General features: G+C 41.8%; 1 protein-coding gene across 5 annotated transcripts in view; it reads right to left on the reverse strand.

The window, feature by feature from the left end:
• The window catches only part of COBLL1 (cordon-bleu WH2 repeat protein like 1), a 123,188-nt gene that overhangs the window by 52,751 nt on the left and 48,266 nt on the right, over nt 1-22,171 (reverse strand). The window contains exon 1 of one of the 5 annotated variants that reach the window (XM_043525396.1): nt 1,767-1,863. The exons of 3 other annotated variants lie outside the window; for them this stretch is intronic. The gene's annotated coding sequence lies outside the window, so the exon portion shown is untranslated. Of the gene's footprint in view, nt 1-1,731; nt 1,864-22,171 lie in introns of those variants that run through there. One more of the 5 variants, XM_043525397.1, reaches the window with a different exon arrangement.

Genomic DNA, 22,171 nt, shown 5'->3' on the forward strand with positions numbered 1-22,171 from the left:
TTCACACTGTAAATAAAAAACAAAAACAAAACCACCTTCTATCATGCAACATGTATGTTTTTGGATTTTTTTTTTGTTTTGTTTTTTTAAATGAAGAAAATAGTGTTTTTCTCATGTTGCAATAGTAAAATTCCCCAGAAGATTTATTACACTCTGTTAGTGAAATAGAGAAGTCATCGTGTAATACAACAGTGCCACAGGAACTATGTTCTGTTGATGATATGCACATCTTAAATCTACAGTGCAGGTGGTCTTGGGAAAGTTCTACTTTTCCCAAAACATCTCTGTCTTTCAATATTAAGGATTTGAAAGTATTCAGTCATTACCTTTATGAGACTCATAAAAATGGCAATGAAATTGCAAAAACCAAAAGTGTTTTCTACATATTATTAATTGTTATATTCAAATGTTATTTTTGATAGTTTATGTTGTCTACTTGTTCGGCTTTGAAACCTGCAGGGGCAGAAGTGAGTTATATGTGACATCTAGCCTAGTTATATTGGTGCATTAGTAAAACAACAATTTCATGCAAGACCTATCAGCAACAATATTGTGCCATCACACGACCACCATCTCTCACTTCTCCTCCCCTTACAGTTAACCCAGCTGTGATATATGCTCCACAGAAATAGAAATAAAATATGGAAATAAACTTGCAGTGTAAGAATAAAATGTTTTATCATCTGCTGTGTCTGACCAGGATCATGCTACTCTTTTTCCTTTAAAAAGAAAACTGTTAACTGACTGTTAGCCTGAAGTTTCTGTGCCAAACTCAGCTGTGACATAAATTGTGGTATAAATTACCCACTGGACGTAAGCTGCACATAGTATGAGTTTAAGTTGCAATATGGTGCAACTCACACTTCTTTGACAACAAGCAGGAGTGAAAAATGTAAAAGTTACATACAGAAAAAAAACCAGCAACACACATCTGTACACAGAGTACCTACTTGTGCTAACCTAGGTTTTGAGGACAACATTTAAAAAAAACCAAACAGTAACAGTATAATTTTCCCTGACAAAGAAACCCCTATTATTTAATCATTTGTAAATAATGTGTTTAAATTTCAGGGGAAAAGGTTTGTGAACTCAATTCTCAAAAAGGGAGTGATTAAACTGCAAGAAGGCATTACTCAAAATTATACTTTAAATTCCTGAAGTAATATCTCAGTTTGAAAGAACAACCAGAAATCAGTCTTCAGTGACAAAATACTTTAGGGCATTCAAAAAAATTTCCAGACGCATGCAGTAGACTTTTCTTCCTTTGATGCAACAGTCATACTTTATTTACAGAAACTCTTCAGGAAGCTTGACAACTTATTAAAAAAATTCCCATAACTTTAAAACATTGAGCTGAACATGAGGGAAGTATTTGGAAAAGTATGAACTTTATATTCAATGGAAAAGGATATATTCCTGAAACATTTCCCCAAAAATGTACGGCTTAAGAAAAGTTCATGTACAGAACTTCAAGGCATGTATTAACTTGTATAATCTCTTTGCTTTTATATCCTTCATCTAATTGTTAAGGGAATGCTGAAGTTACACTCACTACAAAAAACAAATAAATGTCAATACAGAAACATGTTTTAAGTATCTGCATGCCCCAAATGAAAGCAAATTACTTTTAATGCAAGCCCAAAGAAATGTCAATTACTCTGATTACTTGCAATGACCTACAATGCACGAAATTAGAACAAAGCTTTAGCATACAGAGAATAGAACACATACCTTCCCTGCAGAAACCGAAGCTCAAAGCTACTTACACTTAAGAACAAACAGCAAGGTCCACAGTAGCATTGCAAAACAAGACTATGTAACTACTAAATTGTGACAAGATTTCACATGACTAATCAGTCTGTTTCTGAAAGTACTTAAAGAGCTTTGAACTTCAAAAGTCCAAGTGGGATAATTTAACTATTCACATCCTCTACGGCAGTTCACAACCGGGGGTCCGTGAGCCCTTTCAAGGGGCTGTGGGGCCCTGCGGCTGAAGCCCCTGTGGGGCAGAAGCCCTGAGCCCCTGGGCAAAGTTGGGGTCATGGAGGGCATTGCCCCCCTCCCGCAAATTGCAGCGCAAGAGCACGGCAGTCCTGGAGGCAGCTCCACACCTCCCCCTCCCAATCACCTCTCCCCGCCCCCTGGCCAGGTTGAAGGCTGGAAGCCAGAGCCAGGCAGTGCGGGACAGCTGCTGCTCTGGCTGGTGCCACGGAGCACGCAGTGGCAGCGTTCCCACTTCTCCTGCTGGTGCCCCAGGTTGAAGCTGCTCCTCAGCTCCCTGCCCCCTTTGCTCCCACAGAGGCAGCCAGTAAGAGCCGCCCAGGTTAGGAGACCCAGCTCCATGGCTGGCAGACCCCTCTGGGAACAGGGACCGCAGGGGAGTCCTCCCAGCGCACAATCCCTAATACCCCTCTCCCTATACCCTGAGGCTATACCCTCCCTGCACCCTGAGCTATCCCCTGCCCGCACACAGCTCCTAGCTACCCCCTCCCTGCACCCACAGCCACCCCATGTGCACACAACCCCAGCTACCCCTTACCTGCACCGAGCTACTTCCCTGCCTGCACCCTAAAATTTTCAGAATTTTTGAGCTAAGCCCCCCACACTTGAGTTTTAATTTTTGGTTGCGCCTCCCCTCCCCCAACCCAGACAGGCTGGGTGGCCTGCTGAGGTGAGTCAGAGGGTGGAAGTGGCACTCCCTCTCTGGACCCCTCCATGTTTAGGTGGCTCAAGCCCTGCTGGCCCCTGGCCCGCAAAATAGAAGTCAAACTACACCTATGCCCAAGGCCCCGGCCCACCCGAGCCCTGGAGTTTTTAATAGTATGTCGAGGGGGGCCTCAGAGAGAAAAAGGTTGAGAACCCCTGCCCTATAAAACAAATCAGTAGTACTTACAGTTTTCCAAATCAAGCAACCATGATGAAGATTCAGAACCTTCCTCCATTCATATATTTATTTTAAAAAAATTAAATTTGCTTATATACAGGGTTACAGAGCTTAAATCAGTGTTGTTAGTTTGGGTTTACAACTCCTCTGTGAGAAATTCAAATGCATGGAGCTAACGGGTACTTAATTAACTTTGCTCAGCATGGGCAGCATGCCAGGGTTATTTCTGGGTTACATGAAAACTTCAGAAAACAGTTTGTGAATCACTATTTTTTTTTTTTTTTAAGGTGGAGACTCTGGTTTTTAATATAGGTTAAAAGAAGAAACTAGTGACAAAAATAAAAGTGGTACTACTAAAAATTGTAAATATGTACATTTTATCAAATAAAACAGGTTCTAACAATGCAGAATAAATCAATTCTCCCTCTTTTGGCCTGTTTTTACTTCTTTAAGATGCCTAGGATGATCCTTGCACTGAATGGGTCAGAACTGCCCTTGTTGGCTTTTAACCCTTAAAAACTAAAGAGGAGGGCAAGATTTGTTCAACAAGCATTGATGGGTTAATATTACTTCTCTAACCAAGTAGGCGAATGCAATTGCCTTCACTGCTGGAGGTCTGGTCTCAAAGCTATCAGATGTCACTAATAATATGAATTAACCCAAAGTTTACATTTGTCCACATCATAAAACCATAACCCAATTCATACAATGGCAGTTTATGCTGAAGAAAGATATAGAACTGAGGCCAGGGCTACATTGGCACTTATGTCGGCAAACTTTTGTCACTCAGGGTGTGAAAAAGAACACCTCTGAGCAACATAAGTTTTGCCTGCATAAGTGCTCATGTACACAACGCTACGTCGGCGGGAAACGCTCTCCCGCTGGCATAGCTCCGCTGCTCACTGAGCTGGTTTTATTATGTCAACGGGAGTGCTCTCTCCCGTCAGCATTACATGGTTGACTGTGCATTGTGTGAAGAAACACTTCCTTTTCTTTGTTTTAAACCTGCTGCCTATTCATTCCATTTGGTGGCAAACACACCCCCCTGTTGTCTTCACTCTTTTGTCCTTTTCTCTGTTTTTAATCCTTTTTGTCTTATTCATTTCCTCTCCCCTACCCCATCCCGCCCTCCTTGTTGTTGTTGTTTCCCACTTCTTTGGTGGCTCCCTTTCCCCAGGTGAAATCTGTGATGTGGAATCTGGGTATATACTAAGTTTAACTTATTTTATTTACACATATATACCAGTTCTTGAAGAGAGGTGATTAAACAGCATGCAGGCAATCCCTTATTTCAGGAATCTCATCCTAATACCAATGCCCTGTTCCCAGGGAGCAACTCTGCCTCAAGAATTGACGCTAATCAGAGACCAAATTTTCTAGCTGCTTGCCCATCTCCCACTGCTTTTACACAGAACCACACAGAACCCAAAATTGACACCAACGCAGCATGCCTCTCCAACAGTGAACATTTGCTTACATGCTTAAAAAAAAAATAGAACTTGGAAGATTGTGTGTAACAGTGTCACCTGGTAACGCATGCCATAAAAATATAAAAGTGATTCTAAAGTTAGTCCAAGCAAGTCACCACAAGGGTATCTATAATATTCTGTCTGGCCTGGAACACGACTTTTCTACTGCATGATGCTGGTGGGTGTTATTTTGTAATTCTAAACTGAAATGTTACTAGGGTGTAGAGAGACTGCATAAAGTTATTTTTTTTATATTTTCTTTAAATCTTTAAATGTTTCTTATTAAATCAAAATAAGAAATAATAAAATAAATACAAAATTAGAACTACATAGCTCTCAAGTTAGTGACACACAAAAAACGGTTACTCACCTTCTCTTAACTGTTGTTCTTCGAGATGTGTTGCTCATATCCATTCCAATTAGGTGTGTGCGCACCACGTGCACAGTCGTCGGAAAGTTTTTCCCCTGGCAGCACCCATTGGCTTGGCTCTGGAGCCCCCTGGAGTGGCGCCTTCATGGAGCTCAATATATGACCCTGCTGACCCGGTGCCTCCTCAGTTCCTTCTTGCTGGTTACCGCGACAGAGGGGAAGGTGGGTGGGTTTGGAAGGGATATGAGCAACACATCTTGAAGAACAACAGTTACGAGAAGGTGAATAACCATTTTTTTTTTCAAGTGATTGCTCACATCGATTCCAATTAGATTGATTCCCAAGCCTTACCTAGGCGATAGGGTTGGAGTTATGGAATCGCTGACTGGAGCACCGCTCTGCCGAAAGCTACATCATCTCTGGCATGCTGGTGAATGAGAGGTGAACATATGCACCCAGGACCAAGTTGCTGCCCTGCAGATTTCTTGTATCGGGACCTGGGCCAGGAACACCGCCGATGAGGCCTGTGCCTTGTGGAGTGTGCTGTAAGTGCAGGAGCTGGTGTCTTGGCCAGCTTGTAGCACATGCGGATGCAGGACATGATCCAGGAAGATATTCTTTAAGATGAGACCAGGAGTCCTTTCATCTGGTCTGCCACTGCTACGAACAACTGGTTCGACTTCCTGAATGGCTTAGTGCGCTCGATGTAGAAGGCTAGTGCTCGCCGAACATGCAGAGAGTGCAGCCTCTCTGCATGGTGTACCAGTGTTGAAGAGGCCATGCTGGTGGCATGAGAATTATTTCCGCCCCATCACTGCGGACCTTGAGCAGGACCTTGTGCATGAGAGGGACTGGGGGAAAGGCATAGAGCAGATGGCCTCCCCAGGGTAGCAGGAATGCATCTGTGATTGAGCCTGGGCTGCTTTTCTGGAAGGAGCAAAACACTGGGCACTTCCTGTTCTCCGAGTGGCAAATAGGTCAACCTGGGGGAACCCCCCACCTCTGAAAAAGGAGTGAATGACGTCCGGCCAGATGGACCACTTGTGGTTGTGGAGGGACCTGCTGAGGTGGTCCACCAGTACATTCTGGACTCCTGGCAGATGCGATGCTTCCAGGTGAATGGAGTGGGCTATACAGAATTCCCAGAGCTTGAGAGCCTCCTGGCAGAGGGGCGAGTACTGGGTTCCACCCTGCTTGTTGATATAAAACATTGCAGTGGTGTTGTCCATCATAACTACCACATACTGGCCTTGCAGTTGAGACTGAAAACCCTGGCAAGCAAATTGCACAGCTCTGAGCTCCTTGATATTGATATGGAAAGAGAGCTCATCCTGTGCCCAGAGGCCCTGCGTTCAGAGATCTCCCAGATGTGCACCCCAGACAAGGAAGGTTGAGGGTTGCTGAAGGGGACTCCCTCGCAGACTATTCAAGCACTGACCCACCACTGGAATGACTCTAGTACCTTCTGTGGCACCATGACCACTAAACCCAGGTTGTTGCGCCCTGGGCAGTATGTCGAAGTGAGACACATCTGTAGAGGCCTGAGCATCAGCCTGGCATGCCAGACCATGTACATGCAGGCAGCCATGTGACCGAGGAGACTGAGGCAATTCCTCGCTGTAATAGTTGGGTACTCTATTATGCATCGAATGATGCTGGTCATAGCTTGGAATCAGAACTCCGCCAGACGTGCTCTTGCCTAGACAGAGTACAACACTGCTCCAATAAACTCTATTCTCTGGGTTGGTGACAAGGTTGACTTGTTCACATTGAGGAGGAGACAGTCTCTCAAATGTGGATGTGACCAGACTCCACCTGTCTCCTTCTGAGGAAGGCTGCTACCACTGACATGCACTTGGTGAACACTCATGGGGCTGTCGATAGTCCAAAGGGAAGGACCGTGAACCGATACTGTTTTTGCTCAATCACGAACCTTAAAAAACACGTCTGTGTGCAGGGCAAATTGCTATGTGAAAATACGCATCTTTCATGTCGAGGGCAGCGAACCAGTCTCCCGATCCAGAGAAGGGATAATTGTATTGCTGAAGTTCCACATGGTCTCCCTCTTTACCATGAACTTCTTGAGTCCTTGCAGGTCTAGAATGGGTCTGAGACCCCCACCCCCTTTGCTTTAGGGATTAGGAAATATCAGGAACAGAATCCCTTGACCCTTAGTTCCTGAGGAACCTCCGACACCGCTCCTATGGCAAGGAGCACCTGCACCTCCTGGATGAGGAGTTGCTTATGAGAAGGGTCCCTCAAGAGGGACGAGGAAGCAGGATGGGAGGGTAGGAGCAGAATTGGAGAGACTATCCCACTTCCACCATGCGAAGAACCCAGTGGTCCAATGTTATTTGAGACCACGCCTGGCAGAAGTGGGATAGACAGTTCAAAAACACGGGGAAGGATCTAGCATTGAGACAGGTGCTCCGTTCTCAAATGCACCGTCAAAATGTCTGTTTTGAGCCCAACGAAGGCTTAGTCGGGCCCTGGCCATGTCATTCCTACCCCTGCACCTGTAAATATCTTGCCTCGGCCGAGGAGGATACGACCGCTGTTGCAGCGGTTGGGGCTTAAAGGGCTTTCATTGGGTTGCCGGGATATGCATACCCAAAGATTTCATTGTCGCCCTAGAATCTTTGAGGCTATGCAGCCTGGAGTCAGTCGGTTTGGCAAACAGGCCCACCCCATCAAAGGGTATGTCCTGCAGTTTGCTGAACCTCAGGCGGGATCCCCAAGGTCTGCAACCATGAACTATGCCACATAGCTATCCCTGAGGACAAGGTACGCACTGCCGAGTCCGCAGTGTCCAGTGAGGCCAGTAAAGAAGTCCGTGCCACTGCCTGACCCTCCTTGACAACTGCCTGAAACTCCTCCTTGGACTCTGCTGGTACCAGCTCCCTAAACTTCAGCATTGAGTTCCAGGAATTAAAACTGTACCTGCTCAGGATTGCCTGCTGGTGGGTGCTGCGAGTCAGACCTGTGCCGCGAGTGCGACTAGTGCCGGGACCCCGAGCAGTGCCGTCGGAGGGCAGGTATTGCTGGCTTTCCCCGGGACGGTGGTGGTATCGGAGGTAATAGGAAGGGCCGGGGACCTCGGTGCCATCATTGCAATGAGGTCCCTGGCAGCCTCAAAAGGTGTCTGGGGCAGAAGGCAGTTCTACCTCCTCCACCACCGGACCCAGGGAGTCCAAGTGCACTGGACTCAACGGTCTCCCTTGCGGGGCCAAAGTCAATGGTGCAGGCTCCAAAAGTTTTGGCTCGGGGGGCTCCTCCGTGGGACACGCCTCATTGGCTGGCTCTGATGGGGTGGGTCCTGAAGTAGGGGAACCACTCCTCCCTTGCTTCCAGTGTCGCTTCTACACCGGTGAATGGGATCGGTGCAAGGCCAGTCCCGCTGTCTTCAGTGCCGGGGAGCGATGGTGCCACAGGTCTCTATCAGAGTCATTCCACAGTGCCACCTCCACCACTGGCACCAAGGCATTGTGCACCAACGAACTCAGAGCTGGGTCCTGCGATGCAGATATGGGTTGTAGTCTAAGTGCCACCTCCATAAGGAGCTGCTTCAATCTAAAGTACCGCTCCTCCTTGGTTCGGGGACGAAGCCCTTACCAATCCTGCACTTTTCTGACTGATGTGCTTCCCCCAGACACTTTTGTCAAGGTTTCTTCCCCACTCTGAACTCTAGGGTGCAGATGTGGGGACCTGCATGAAAACCTCCTAAGCTTACTTTTACCAGCTTAGGTTAAAACTTCCCCAAGGTACAAACTATTTTACCCTTTGCCCTTGGACTTCCACTGCCACCACCAAATGTTTATCCGAGTTTATTTTATTCGGAAAGCGTTGTTTGGAAATGTCTTTCCCCCCAAAATCCTCCCAACCCTTGCACCCCACTTCCTGGGGAAGGTTTGGTAAAAATCCTCACCAATTTGCATAGGTGACCACAGACCCAAACCCTTGGATCTTAAGAACAATGAAAAAAGCATTCAGTTCTTGAAAAGAAGAATTTTAATGGAAGAAACAGTGAAAAAAAAAGGAATCACTCCTGTAAAATCAGGATGGTAAATACCTTACAGGGTAATTAGATTCAAAACAGAGAATCCCTCTAGGCAAAACCTTAAGTTACAAAAAGAGACACAGACAGGAATATCCATTCTATTCAGCACAGCTTATTTTCTCAGCCATTTAAAGAAATCATAATCTAATGCATATCTAGCTAGATTACTTACTAAATTCTAAGACTCCATTCCCATTCTGTCCCTGGCAAAAGCATCACACAGACAGACACAGACCCTTTGTTTTTTCTCCCTCCTCCCAGCTTTTGAAAGTAATTTGTCTCCTCATTGGTCATCCTGGTCATTCCAGCGAGGTTATCCTAGCTTCTTAACCCTTTACAGGTGAAAGGATTTTTCCTCTGGCCAGGAGGGATTTTAAAGGTGTTTACCCTTCCCTTTATATTTATGACAACTTTAAACAAGTGTCATGAGGGTCACCTGTTGGCACGGGCTTCTTGCAGGGCTTGAACCCCTGGGACTCAGGCATGTAAGTCCCCCAGGGAGAACACAGTCGGGGTGGAGGGTAAACCCCCCAGCCCAACAGCTAAGTCACTAACGAACTAGAACTACAATAACTAAGAACCAACTAAGAACTAATCAACTACAAAATACAAACAGTCCGAATCAGAAGCTAGGGAAACGTGTAGAGCTTGCAAAGCAAGACGCCACAGTTCCAATGACTGTCACTGGCGGTAAGAAGGAACTGAGGAGGCACTGGGTCGGCAGGGTCATATATTGAGCGCCATAAAGGCACCGCTCCAGGGGGCTCCACAGCCAATCTGCTGGGTGCTGCTAGGGGAAAAACTTTCCAACGGCATGCACACACCTAATTGGAATCAATATGAGCAATCACTCAAAAAAGAACAGTAGCATTTGTAACACAACATCATATGAATTTGTTACCACCACAGAGAATATTTTTTTTCTGGAATGGGAAATTTGGAACACATGGCTCTTCTTGGCAGGGCAAGTACACAGATGTTGACAAGCTACTCTGCATTAGATCACATGTTGGAATTAAAAGTTGAAATGCTCATGAAATGTCTTTTTGTATCAAAAGTATTTAACACTCTTCTCACTACTGAACACATCACAAATGCTGCATTCCTTTTTAATACACTTAAACCTGATTGTCCATCTTAACTGGACAACTGATATCTGCTTTGTTCTATAAAAATATGGAATTATTATATTTCCAATGCTGGGCTTGAAGATGCTGTTAGATAGTTAGCTCTTAGCTAAAGTTAAGTATGCATTTAATTTTCACAGTTCATACAGACTAACACGCAGTAAGGCTATTAGCTCCCAAACTGACTACCATTATACAATACTCACTTTCTAGCATACTGGTAGCGAGGGAGAAATAATGATCATTGGCGGTCCAAAATATTGTTTTTCATCACAACAAGGAGATGTTGGAAGACATCAGCTAAACTCAACAAAGCCATATGCTGCTGTACACGTGGAACTGTATTGTACTAGATACATGCGCATTGTGCTGCAAAAAGCATTACATCTTCCAGCAGTGCTTTACTTTTCATGACAATATTGAAACTTAATGGCTTCATGAGCCATGGGAGCAAGGGGTAGGCTGGGTCCCCCCGGGATAACTATAGGCATCTCAACGTCATCAGTGTTCATTTTGTGGTCTGGAAAGAAAGTCCCAGACTTTCTTCTGTCCCGGATTGCAGCTTTTTTAACAGACTCAAATTCCTAAAGATACGTGCCTCATGAACCTTTCCCGATCATCCTACGTTGATGTCTGTGAAACACCCCCCTGTGATCCACCAACGCTTGCAACACCATTAAAAAGTATCTCTTTCGGTTTATATACTCTTTGGCAAGGTAGTCTGGTGCCAAGATGAGAATATAGGTGCCATCTATCGCCCCACCCCAATTAGGGAACCCCATCAGGGCAAAACCATCCACTACGTCCTGCACATTTCCCAGACTCACTATCCTTCATAGCAGAAGTCGATTAATGGCCCTGCATATTTGGAGCACAGCAGCTCCCACGGTTAATTTACCTACTCCAAATTGATACCCCACTGACTGGTAACTGTCTGGCATTGCAAGTTTCCAAATAGTGATCGCCACTCGCCTCTCCACTGTCAGAGCAGCTCTCATTTTTGTGTTGCTGAACTGCAGGGCAGGGGGAAGCTCTGCACAAAGTTCCTGGAAGGTGGCCTTCCGCATTCGAAAGTTCTGCAGCCACTGCTCATCATCCCATACCTGCAAAATGATGCAGTCCCACCAGTCAGTGCTTGTTTCACAGGACCAGAAACGGCACTCAGAGTGCAGCTGCTCTGTGACTGCCAGCAGCAATTGTGAATTGTTTTTTTCAATGGCTTGCAGCAGGGCTGCTTGCCGGATATTGCTATGTTCCGTGCGGAGGGCCCTACTTCAGCTCTGGAAATACTGCAGGAGAAGACGCAAGGTGTTTGAGATGCTCACAGCAAGAGTGCACAGCTGAGCAGGCTGCATGCTTCTGGGGTTATGACATACGTGTGGCGGTTTTAAGGCGCAAAAACCACTAGGTTGTTTGCCGTTGATATGAGGGAGGGAGCAGAGTGCATCATGGGATGCCAACACAATGTTCCGGTCCCATGAGGCATTGCACAAACCTCCCAAAACACACTGCAGCAAGTTGCACTTTGGGATAGATACCCATGATGCACTGCTTTGTGCATCGATGCAGGCACTGCTAGTGAGGATGCACGCCATCGAGACAATGAGCATGGTGTGGCCACGCACCATCAACTTAATTAATTTGGAAGCTCAAGGTCGAATTAGATAAAGTCAACTTAATTTTGTATGTAGACAAGCCCTGAGAGACAAATAATGTTAAACACACTATTCAGAGAAGACTTGAGAAAGGGATGAGGTAAGAAAGACTAAATGGGAAGAGTGACAAGTAAACAGGCGGAGGCAGTGAAAGAAAACCAAAAGGTAGGTCAAAGACGAGGAATGAGATAAAAACTATACAAACAAAAAGAAAACAAGGCTAAAAACATAAACCAAAAAAACTCCAAGAAGAGTGAAGGGACAGAAACTGATCAGGAGAACTGATTTCTCCATTGTATGCTGTAAATAAAGTTTTACTGAACAGCCTGGGCACTCATCATCCCTACTAAGTGTGCTACTGTTTCACAATGGCAGAAACTCAAATACTTCCTATACTAATGCATCAGTCTCAAAGGAAAAATGTCAAGATTCATGCTGAGGCTAACTGTTGCTTTTAGCCACAATCTATGGCTATGTCTACACTTGCAAAGTTTTTGCTCTGTCAGTTACACCCGTGATAGGGAACCAGTAAAAGAAAAGCGTTGGTTTGTGTACTCACTTACTTCCACAGGTGTCAGATCGTGTTCACACTTGCAGCACTTCCATCGTAAGAGCAGCGCACTGAGGGCAGCTATCCCACAGTGCAGCTCTCTCCATTTTGAGGATAGGTCTTGTGGGAAGGGGGGGCATGATCGCAGGGCATGCTAGGTCCCTCCACAGCCTCCTCTCCCCTGATCAGGTCCAGTAGCTCAGCATTGTTCCAAGCAGCGGATCGGTGGAGCAACCATTGTCACCTGGCCAGTTAAGTGAGCACTTGTCAAGAACCCTCACTTCCCCAAAATCTGGGGAACCCTCTTCTTATCTTAGAAGTTATGAGACAGTGGGATATTCACCAACATCAGGTCTGGAAAGGGTAAGAGGGTATCGCTGGTGCTGGTGTGGAAGCCCATGATTGCTCTTGGTTACCTGGTAGCACTGGGTGGGGAAGGGAAGGAGTTGGGAATAATGCAAACTCTGATCCCAGCCCTTTGTTACATAAGGCTAACCAGTAGTTTTCAGGTCCACTTCTGCCATTCCTAACAGCAAACACCTCCCTCCCCTTGTACCACTTGAACTGACTCACTTTTAGGTTGGCCACTCCTGGCCGCAAATGCAAAAAGAGACAAGGCCTGCCCCAAAACTCCTTGTTGGGGAGAAGAGGGTACCTTTCTTCAGACAGGCTTAGAGCACAGGCGGTACCAGCACTCAGCATCTACCTTGTCTGCCTAATCCCTCCTGAAAGAACTCATGCTGGCTTGCTGGATTCTTGAAGCAGACAAGCAGGGAAGTGGAGAGGATTCTCTTCAAACACAGCAAGATCCCTATCCCATGGTTGGGAACCTGTCAGCAGCAGCTTCCACTTTGATGCTACTGTCTTCTTACACCTATCATCATAAGCTCCCCAACCCCCACCCCCGTTCTCTTAGGAAGAAAGAGAAGATATAATTTAAAAGACAATCTCAATCTAATAGTTAATTGATAACATTATTATTTTTCTCTGAGGGAAGGAAAGAGAGAAGCAAAGACTGGGGAGGTTAACTTTTAAGCACTTTTAAAATTGGCAATATACTACCCTGAGAAATTTACTGGAACTCTTCTAAACTATCCTGATGAATACTGAAAAGGATGAGCTAGCTTAAACATAGCCCAAAGATTTTTTTTAAAAACACAAAAATAAGCATTCACAAAATCTAAAGGACAATGGAAAGGTGTCTATGAATTAAATAAAACAAGAAATCCAATGGAAATATTAAAAATAAGCATGTTCCCACACTGTTAGCAATCTAAATATTGGAAACACACTTGACAATTCAATTGAATTGTCTATATTTAGTGATATGCAAAAAGTAAACAAATAGTATATACATTCAGTTTACTTCCAGTATTCAAAATACTTTCTAGTTTTAATAAACTAAGGTGTTAGTCATACGCATGGCAAAAGTTTTATAAAAATATGATTTGTAAACTGACCATTTCCTTCTAAATATTGCTGGGTTAAAAATGGGTATTACAGCCATAAAAGGAGGATTCATTTATTTTTTTACAAAGGCACATTGATTTCTACCATATGATAGGCACACTCCTAAGATAGTGGAGAAGAACGGCATTGATTCTGTGACCTAACATTTTTCACCACTTTGCTTTTACTTTATAATTGTATGTAGGCAACATACTCAATTTTACAAGGAATTTGCTTGCATGAGCAAGATTCTTTGAATTCTCTCTTTGTTGCCTGAACCAAGGTCGGAACTCAAGTCCAAAAAAAGTGAAACTACATACTCCTATCATACATGCACCTATCACACGCCTGCAGCTGAAGGCCCAGGAAAGGTTTGTCCTAAAATCCTTGACTATATCCCTGTAAACAGAGATAGCAAGAAAAGTAAATCAATAAGATATCACATCAGCTATATTCTATTCAATTTAGAGTGTAATCTTTAAATATAACCCAATTAAACCTAAAGGTATGTAATTTTACATGGAATATTACAAATATAACTACTTAAAATCTAAATGTAAACAGTATAACATCTTTCACGATTCTGACATTGAGTTATCCATATCTGTTTGCATAATCATCATCCACAAAAGAAGTACGCAGTTTATAATATACACTTGCAACATACTGAAAGCAAACTATCCCTTGGGTCAACCTAGAAATAACGTCCCAATACAATTCAAATAAACTCTACATCCAAATAATTTGGAGAATCAACCTTTGTTCAGAAACAATTCTTGGGTGTTTCTATACATTTCAAGTCATTTTTCTGATACTATGAGACTCTTCAGTCTAGTATTACAGAAGCTGATAAACTGATGCCAATTTGCAGTGCCTTGAAAATTACAACAAACTTGAACTGCTAAAGATGTACAAATCTGTATCTAGAATTAAAATATTACATAAAGTAGCAGTAGTATACACACTCAATATGAAAGTTTATCAGCATTTATTTATAATTAACAGTCTTGTTTATGTATGCAATAAGTTTTTTTAAAAGAGTCCAATTTCAGAGGTTTGAACAGAGACTAACAACGTCTATTTGAAAACTTGGCTGAGAAAAAACGAAGTTATAAAGCACATTTTAGTAATCCTAACCGGTTTAAAACATTTCATAAAAAAATTAATCCATAAGCCATTAATTCGCTATGAGTAGCGTGGAGGATTTTTTTTTAAATGCTCAAGCTATTCTGATTTTAAAATATACTATGCTGAACAAGTTGAGTAGCTTTGGTTTTGTTTTTTTTTAAAATAGATTTTAGCTCTAAGCAATGTAACTATAGACAAATGGCAGCTAGATTCACATTAAAGGAAATCAGGCCTCAATCCTGCAATATGTGGACAAACTCATGCACCTACTCAGAGTCTCACTGAAGTCAGTAGGGGTCCACCCATGAAACTGTACTTGCAGGACTGGGTTCTAAAAGAGTAGTGCCTAAAACAAATTCAGACTATACTACAGATATAAAAACTAAAAGGTAACTTCAGAAAATGTAATTTTTTTTGCTTTAAGTCAGCCGTTAATATGTTTTTCAGTTTCTTGTATATTATTATTTTTAAATTGTGGGACAATATATAATAAAACTCCAACAGCCAAATTCTGCTTTCTATCATACTTGTACAATACCATTGACAAAATGTTGTTGCAGGTGTGTAACTATGGGCATAATTTGTTCCAAGTAGTGTTACAAGGAAGACTTACACCCCAATAAGCAAGGACACGTAGCAAGAACACTGACACTCCACTCTTATTCTTACCAGACACGTGACACATTAACTCACCCAGTGTGTCTAGACCTCTCAGTTAACCAGGCAGAGAGGAATACATGGATAAAGTTTAATCTGTATGTACTAAATGAGAACACTGTTGATATGACACTCAACATACGTAATAGTTTTCAAGCAATGCATACACTATTCTACTTATTTAACTTAAAAACTTGAACATATTTTACAAACTGATTAAACTGCTGCTTTCCTTACCTCCAATAAGTCACAATTTTTTCTTCATCACTTAAATCAAGTGAATTTCTTTCAAAAGGATACATAGGAGGAGGCAAGATAGGCAGAGTATGCATATTGAGTTCAGTGTAGTGCCAGTTCTTCCCTAATGACATCATTAAACCTACCTATTTATAAATCTCACCACCTGACCAAACAACCTACATAGCACATCTACAGATCTGTATAGTCTTTAATCCTGACATATCTGCTTCAGCCAATACAGGAAAGATGATTAAGTAGCTCTGTTAGGTCTTCTGTAGCTTTGGAACTTAAGGAGGAAAACTCAGCCCAGCTTTCCAAACCTGATACCATTTACAATACAGTCGTAACAAAGGATATTATTAATGGGAACCTTCAGAAATGAGACCATCTATCTCCCCCTTCCATACTTACTTTCCCTCTCTCCTTGCTCTACGACAGTGGTTCTCAAACTTTAACAACCTGTGAACCCTTTTCACTAAAATGTCAAGTCTTGCGAACCCCTTCCTAAAAATGAATATTTCCAGGGATTTTCTCCTTCACTTGAGTATAAATTATAAAAGCAGTGATCTTGGAAATAGAAAATTTGTTTTTATGACATCTTATTACACACTATGTATTATTTATTATTTGTCACTAAAGTATTTTTATTACATTATGAAAACAGCAACACTCTTCCAAGATCTCACTTTCATAGCTTGTATCACTTTGAATAAGCCTGTTATAAGACAAGGCTCCTACATTTCATCAAGGAGTATCAGATATGAAACAGCATGAACGTATTTAAGAAGCCAACTCAAAGAGTTCCTCCTACTCAAGCATTCAGGTCTTGAGCAGTCCAGGCAAACAATGCACGTTACAACAAAGCTTAAACTTGTTCTTCATAATGTTAAAAACAACACTAGCTGCCTATTTAATTTTAAAAAAGCAAAAAATATCTATCTCCCTTTCCATTTCTTATAAGGAGTCTTGAAGTTTAAATCTCCTCAGCTTGCTTTGAGCTGCTTTAGCTCTTGGAAGTCCAGGGGCTCCAGGTTGCTGGCCCCATGCTGCCCGGGGTCCCTAGGGACAGCTCTGTCTAACATAAGGGAATTTTTTCCCCTAAAACCCCTTGTAACATTTTGCGAGCCCCAGATTGGGAACCGCTGCTCTATAAGAAACCACCCACCCCGCTTATACACAAGTAGTACAACTGCAGGTGATTTTAGCAAGCAGGTGTGAATTCTTGGACGGCAAGAGCAAAATAGCACATTTTACATCCCATTTGGTCATTTAATCACAGCAGAAATTACTGGTTAGTAACTAAGTAATCATGTTGTGTAGCCCAAAAATGTTCTCTAAACTAGCTAATAAATACTTTTATCACACAAACACACACACAAATTAATTTCCATTCTAAAGATTTGCAGGAAAGGCTTGCAGTGCTTGTGATTTAGCTATTTATAGTGCGATTTATAAAAGCTTGAGCCCATTATCTAATAAACAAAACCAATTAAAAAATTTAACATCCCTCTGCCAAAATTGGCTCCAACAGAGGACACTCCCCAAATTCATAATTACCTCCTGCCATAAGAAAAGATAAGACACAACCTCCAAAGCACTCTGGTGGCTAATTGTATTGAGGGTTGCTCCGGTAACAGCTGGGGAGGTTACTCACTTATGGGTAACATCCCTAAGCCATTACCTGAGCAATCCTAAACACAAGCTTTCATCACAGTTAACCCACCTCAAGCAAAAGTCAGAGTGAACAAATGGGTTTTACACTGTGCTTTGAAGGTTAAGGTCAGGCTCCACTGGACCAATCGGGAAAGTGAATTTCAGAGTCAGGATTCTCCCTTGCAGACAATCTGCCACCCAGCCACAGATATTCAAATCTAGGAACTGCTAACAGAAGTGTTTCAGATGATCTCAGCTGCCAGAGTGGTTCATGGGCAGAGGCACACATACACACACTCTAAATGCCCAGGATTCAGAGTACAAATGAAAACAGAGTGTTGAAGATTTTGTTCTGGACATATCTTTAATAAGCAAATACAACATTCTCTGTTTTCAATTCTTGGAATTCACGCTAACAACACCTATTGTTATAATGTAGAAGATTGCTTTATAAATCATATAGTCAAAAGAAGCAGTGCACTAGAAAAGTTAAAATTATTATTTTAGTATTATAATATATTCTTTGTAAAAAGTCAAACTAATTGGCAGGAAAAAAAATTTTTTAAATCACCCCTTCTGACAATCATTGTTTAACTTTAAACAAGACTGACTGCTGTTTTTCATGAGTTTTACAAACACAAAGACCATATAAGTGCCAGGCACTTAATATCTCTAGTAAATACCCAAGAAAGGAATTCAACAGTTTTCATATTTGTACAAATATGCTTTTTAGGCATGTCTTAAGATATATTTTTCTAATGTCACCATTATGAAACATAAAATTCCTATTCTATATACACCATACGATATTTATTTTCAAAAAATACTTTTTGCTATGCTTTGCAAGAAAATTCTTAATATGAAAAACAGGATGTAAATAGTGTGTGCTGAGATGTTCTCAGAGCTGCCCAGGCAACATACATGCCCAATTCCCAAGTTCCAACCTCAAGGACTGCACCTATAGTTACTCCAGAGAACCCCAATTAAAATAATGAAAAAGGAAACAGAAGACAACTGGGAAGGAAGACAGACACAAGCGTAGAACAAAAAAATAAGGTCAGGGGGAAGAGAAAAGAAATAAAATAGATGGTAAAAATCAGAGGAAAGATACAGCCAAGGAAATCTCCTCCACCACAGAAAGTGCTGCCTTTCTAACAACCAGACCCAGCCTCTGGAAGTGTCAGTACTCCTTTTCTTTTTGAGGAATCATATGGAAGGCACAAGGTAACTGACTTAGTATGGAGCAAAAGCCAAGCTTTAAAAAAAGGGGTGGGTGGAACAACCAACAAAGAAAAAATTAGGGAAAATGACAATGAAGGTTTTTTTATTTGTTTTTTTTTGGGGGGGGTGGATGCGGGAGGGTTTGGGTTGAAAGGAGGGATACAGTTGTTTAGGATTAAGTATTTTTAACCTGCTTTCAGCTTCCACAAAGTGTTCCAATTCAACTCCTAATCTTGGCACTTCTATATGCAAAAGGTTTTGTCTAAAAATAAAAACATCAATTAGTCAACATTATTGACTAGTGTCATCAACAAGGGGTAAACTAGGTGAGATTCATTAAGTCAGTCATAAGACACTTGATTTAGTCTTATTTCTGCTAGTTTAAAAAAAAAAATCAAGCTAATAACGATTTGAACAGTATAGTGCCATTAAGGAAAAAGACATTTTCCGAAGAGATCTCTTTGTAAATCTCAGTTCTGAGGCCAAGGAGCATGGCTCTACTATGTTGGAAAACTGCTTCACAGATTAAAATGAGAAACAGACAGAGATACTTTGATGATCCCAGTAAGTGGAAGCCTTATCTTGCTCAATCAAAGGCTCTAATGTCCTAGGACTCATTGACTGCCACTAACAAGTGACTGGCTTGGAAAGTAGTTGTGCAAGGCACAAACATGCTACTGGACCTCATTTAAGGTCAGAACAGTGCTCTCCTCAGTTATGTCTGTACAAGAAAAGATGTCATAATTACTAATTTGCTACTTGTTGGAATCCCTGATAGGGAATCCTGCACATTGGAGGCTTTGAACCATATGGCGTCTCTATTGTTGCACCAAGGAGAATGTCTTAAAAATATCAGCCTTTTCATCTAACCTAGAAGAGTTTTGATTGTTTTTGTTTAAATGACACCCATGAGAAATTCAAGTTTTAATGCAGCAAGAATAGCAGGAAACCTGGATTAAACAGGGCAAGGATGGGCATTTTTCCAGATTAAATTCCTGAATTATTAAGTGGGTGACTGGAAAAGCCGTTGTGTATATAAAGAAACACCTTTGAAACATAAGCATTTCTTCAGTGGCTTTATACCTAGTGGGACTATATCTGACTTTTGGTGTATCAACATATTCAAATCTCCAGTCATTTACTTTGCTCCACCAAAAAAAAAAAAAAAAATTATTCCAGAGGAGAATATGGATATGAACTCTCCAAATGGATTGGAAGCAGACCGATTACTTATATTTCTCAGAGATGAGGGTAGCCTTCCTTCTATTTGCATTTAACTTCGTCTGATTATGAGTTGTCCAGCTGTGCTCTTCCCCATCCTAAACCATATCTTTTGGGGATTTTTTTCCCTATCAAATTATATTTGCTTAAAAATATTTCCACAACACCTTGTTTATACTAAGCTAAGTCTGTAAAAATGTTCTTAAAGCTCAAATTTCCTCAATTAGCCAATTACAGTTTTTGAACTGGGGTAGTATCATATCTTAGTAGTCATGGCACACTTAATTCAGCACTATGTGGAAATGAAAAGGACAGTGCAAGCCATCAACAATGGAGATGCTGTATTGTGAGAGTTCTCCACTTTAATCCAAATTAGTGTGGCAGCATTAGAGACTACTCTGAGTTCTTGAGGGTGTGCTTATGTTATGCACAGCCATCATAATTGTAGTTTATTATTTGTATTTCCATCATGTCTAGAAGCCCTAGTCATGGACGAGAACTCCATTATGCTAGGTTCTATACAAACAGAAGAAAAAGGCAGTCCCTGCCGCAAACAGCAGTGGATAAACATTGTAAAAAAATGCAACTAGTTTGCCTTCCTGCCTTACTCTGCCCCTATCACCCTGTCTATGAATCACTTCCGTGGCTCCTCTTCTCCTCATAGAGCTTCTTATCCTCACTTTCACACCCTACATTACTCTTTCCTTTCCCTCCTACCCCCCGCCGCCCTGCTTAGATGACCTGATCTCTTAAAAAAAAACGAGAAGTACTTGCGGCACCTTAGAGACTAACAAATTTATTTGGGCATAAGCTTTCATGGGCTAAAACCCACTTCATTGAATGCATGCAGTGGAAAATACAGTAGGAAGATATATACACACAAAGAACATGAAAAAATGGGTATAGCCATACCAACTGTAACAAGACCAATTAATTAAGGTGGGCTATTATCAGCAGGAGAAAAAAAAACTTCTGTAGTGATAATCAGGATGGCCCATTTCAAACAGTTGACAAGAAGGTATGAGTAACAGTAGGGGGGAAAAATTAGCATGGTGAAATAGTTTTTACTTTGTGTAATGACCCATCCACTCCCAGTCTTTATTCAAGCCTAATTTAATGGTGTCCAGTCTGCTGTGGATATAGATGTACTTTCACAGTATATCGGTGCCACGATACATAGTTGTCTGGCAGTTAAAGAACAGTAATCAATACCACAGCAGGACTGGGAATTAGCCTCTAAAATTCCACTGGGTTTATACAGATTAATATGGTGCAGAAAGGATCATATATTTTTTATTTTTCCCACTGACACAATTTAAAAATAAACTATCAATGGCTACTTTGGAATGCTTGTTAATTTTTTTTTAAGGCTTTTATATTTTTCACAATTTAGTATAGTAATAATGAAACCTTTTGGGTCTGGAATTTCCTGGGGATTAATTACAGGCTAGGTTAACAGCCTGAGGAAGTGCACAAAGCCAAAGTTTCCTTATTGTTTAATCATGAAATTAGTCTAATTCATCACCGTGGTATGTTGTGATAGCCAAAAGTATAACAGGGTTCAAAACAGAATCAGAAAAGTTCATGGAGAATAAGTCCATCAGGGCTATTAGCCAAGATGGTCAGAGATATGGCCCCATGCTCGGGGTGACCCTAAATCTCTGACTGCCAGAAGAGGAAGAAGTTCTGGATCGCTCCAAAATTGCCCTGTTCTGAAGAGTGTCCTTGAAGCTCTGGTACTGACCAGAGACAGGATACTAAGATAAAAGGACCACTGGTCTAACCCAGTATGTCAGTTCTTATGTTTACACACTTTTCTGGTAAAGCTCTCAAAACTGTGTAACAAAGATTTAATATGTAACATAAAAACTATTTTCTCCATCACCTTTATATTACTTGCCCAATTTCAGGATTTTTTCCTTTTATTTAGCAAAGTGTAGACAGGAAAACTATGAACAGAACTAATTCAGCTGACTCTGGGAACTTCAACAAGTCCAGAAGTAAGTAGTTTATTATTTATTCGTATTTTAGTGATGCCAACTCATATTCTAGGTACTTCATATAAAATGAAGGGAGAGCACTCAACTTAAGTAATTGTGCTCTAACAATTACTGAAACGTCATAATATTACCACAAGCCTATTAAGTAATGCTTAAATAATAACTCTCGTGTCTCCTTTATATCCCATTTCACGAACCCTCCTCCTCCTCCCCAAAAGTCTGAGGGGAAAGGCAGGCTTTGGAGTGTGCCCAAAAGGTTGAATGCAACTCCATTTATAATAAGGTAGCACTCTCTCAAATGCTTCTGCCATGGTCAACTCCAGCAGCATGAAATAGGGAATATGGTCACCTCTCAGATAACTAGATCACAAACCATTTAGGGCTTTTTAGGTGAAAAACACCATTCATTCTACCCACAACTTATTAAGTGTAAGAATACAGTACAATCTTGAACAGAGCTTCCATACTTTGTTTATGGCTTTCTTAAGAG

Source organism: Chelonia mydas, chromosome 11, assembly GCF_015237465.2.
Source record: "Chelonia mydas isolate rCheMyd1 chromosome 11, rCheMyd1.pri.v2, whole genome shotgun sequence".
Taxonomy (NCBI): Eukaryota; Metazoa; Chordata; order Testudines; family Cheloniidae; genus Chelonia; species Chelonia mydas.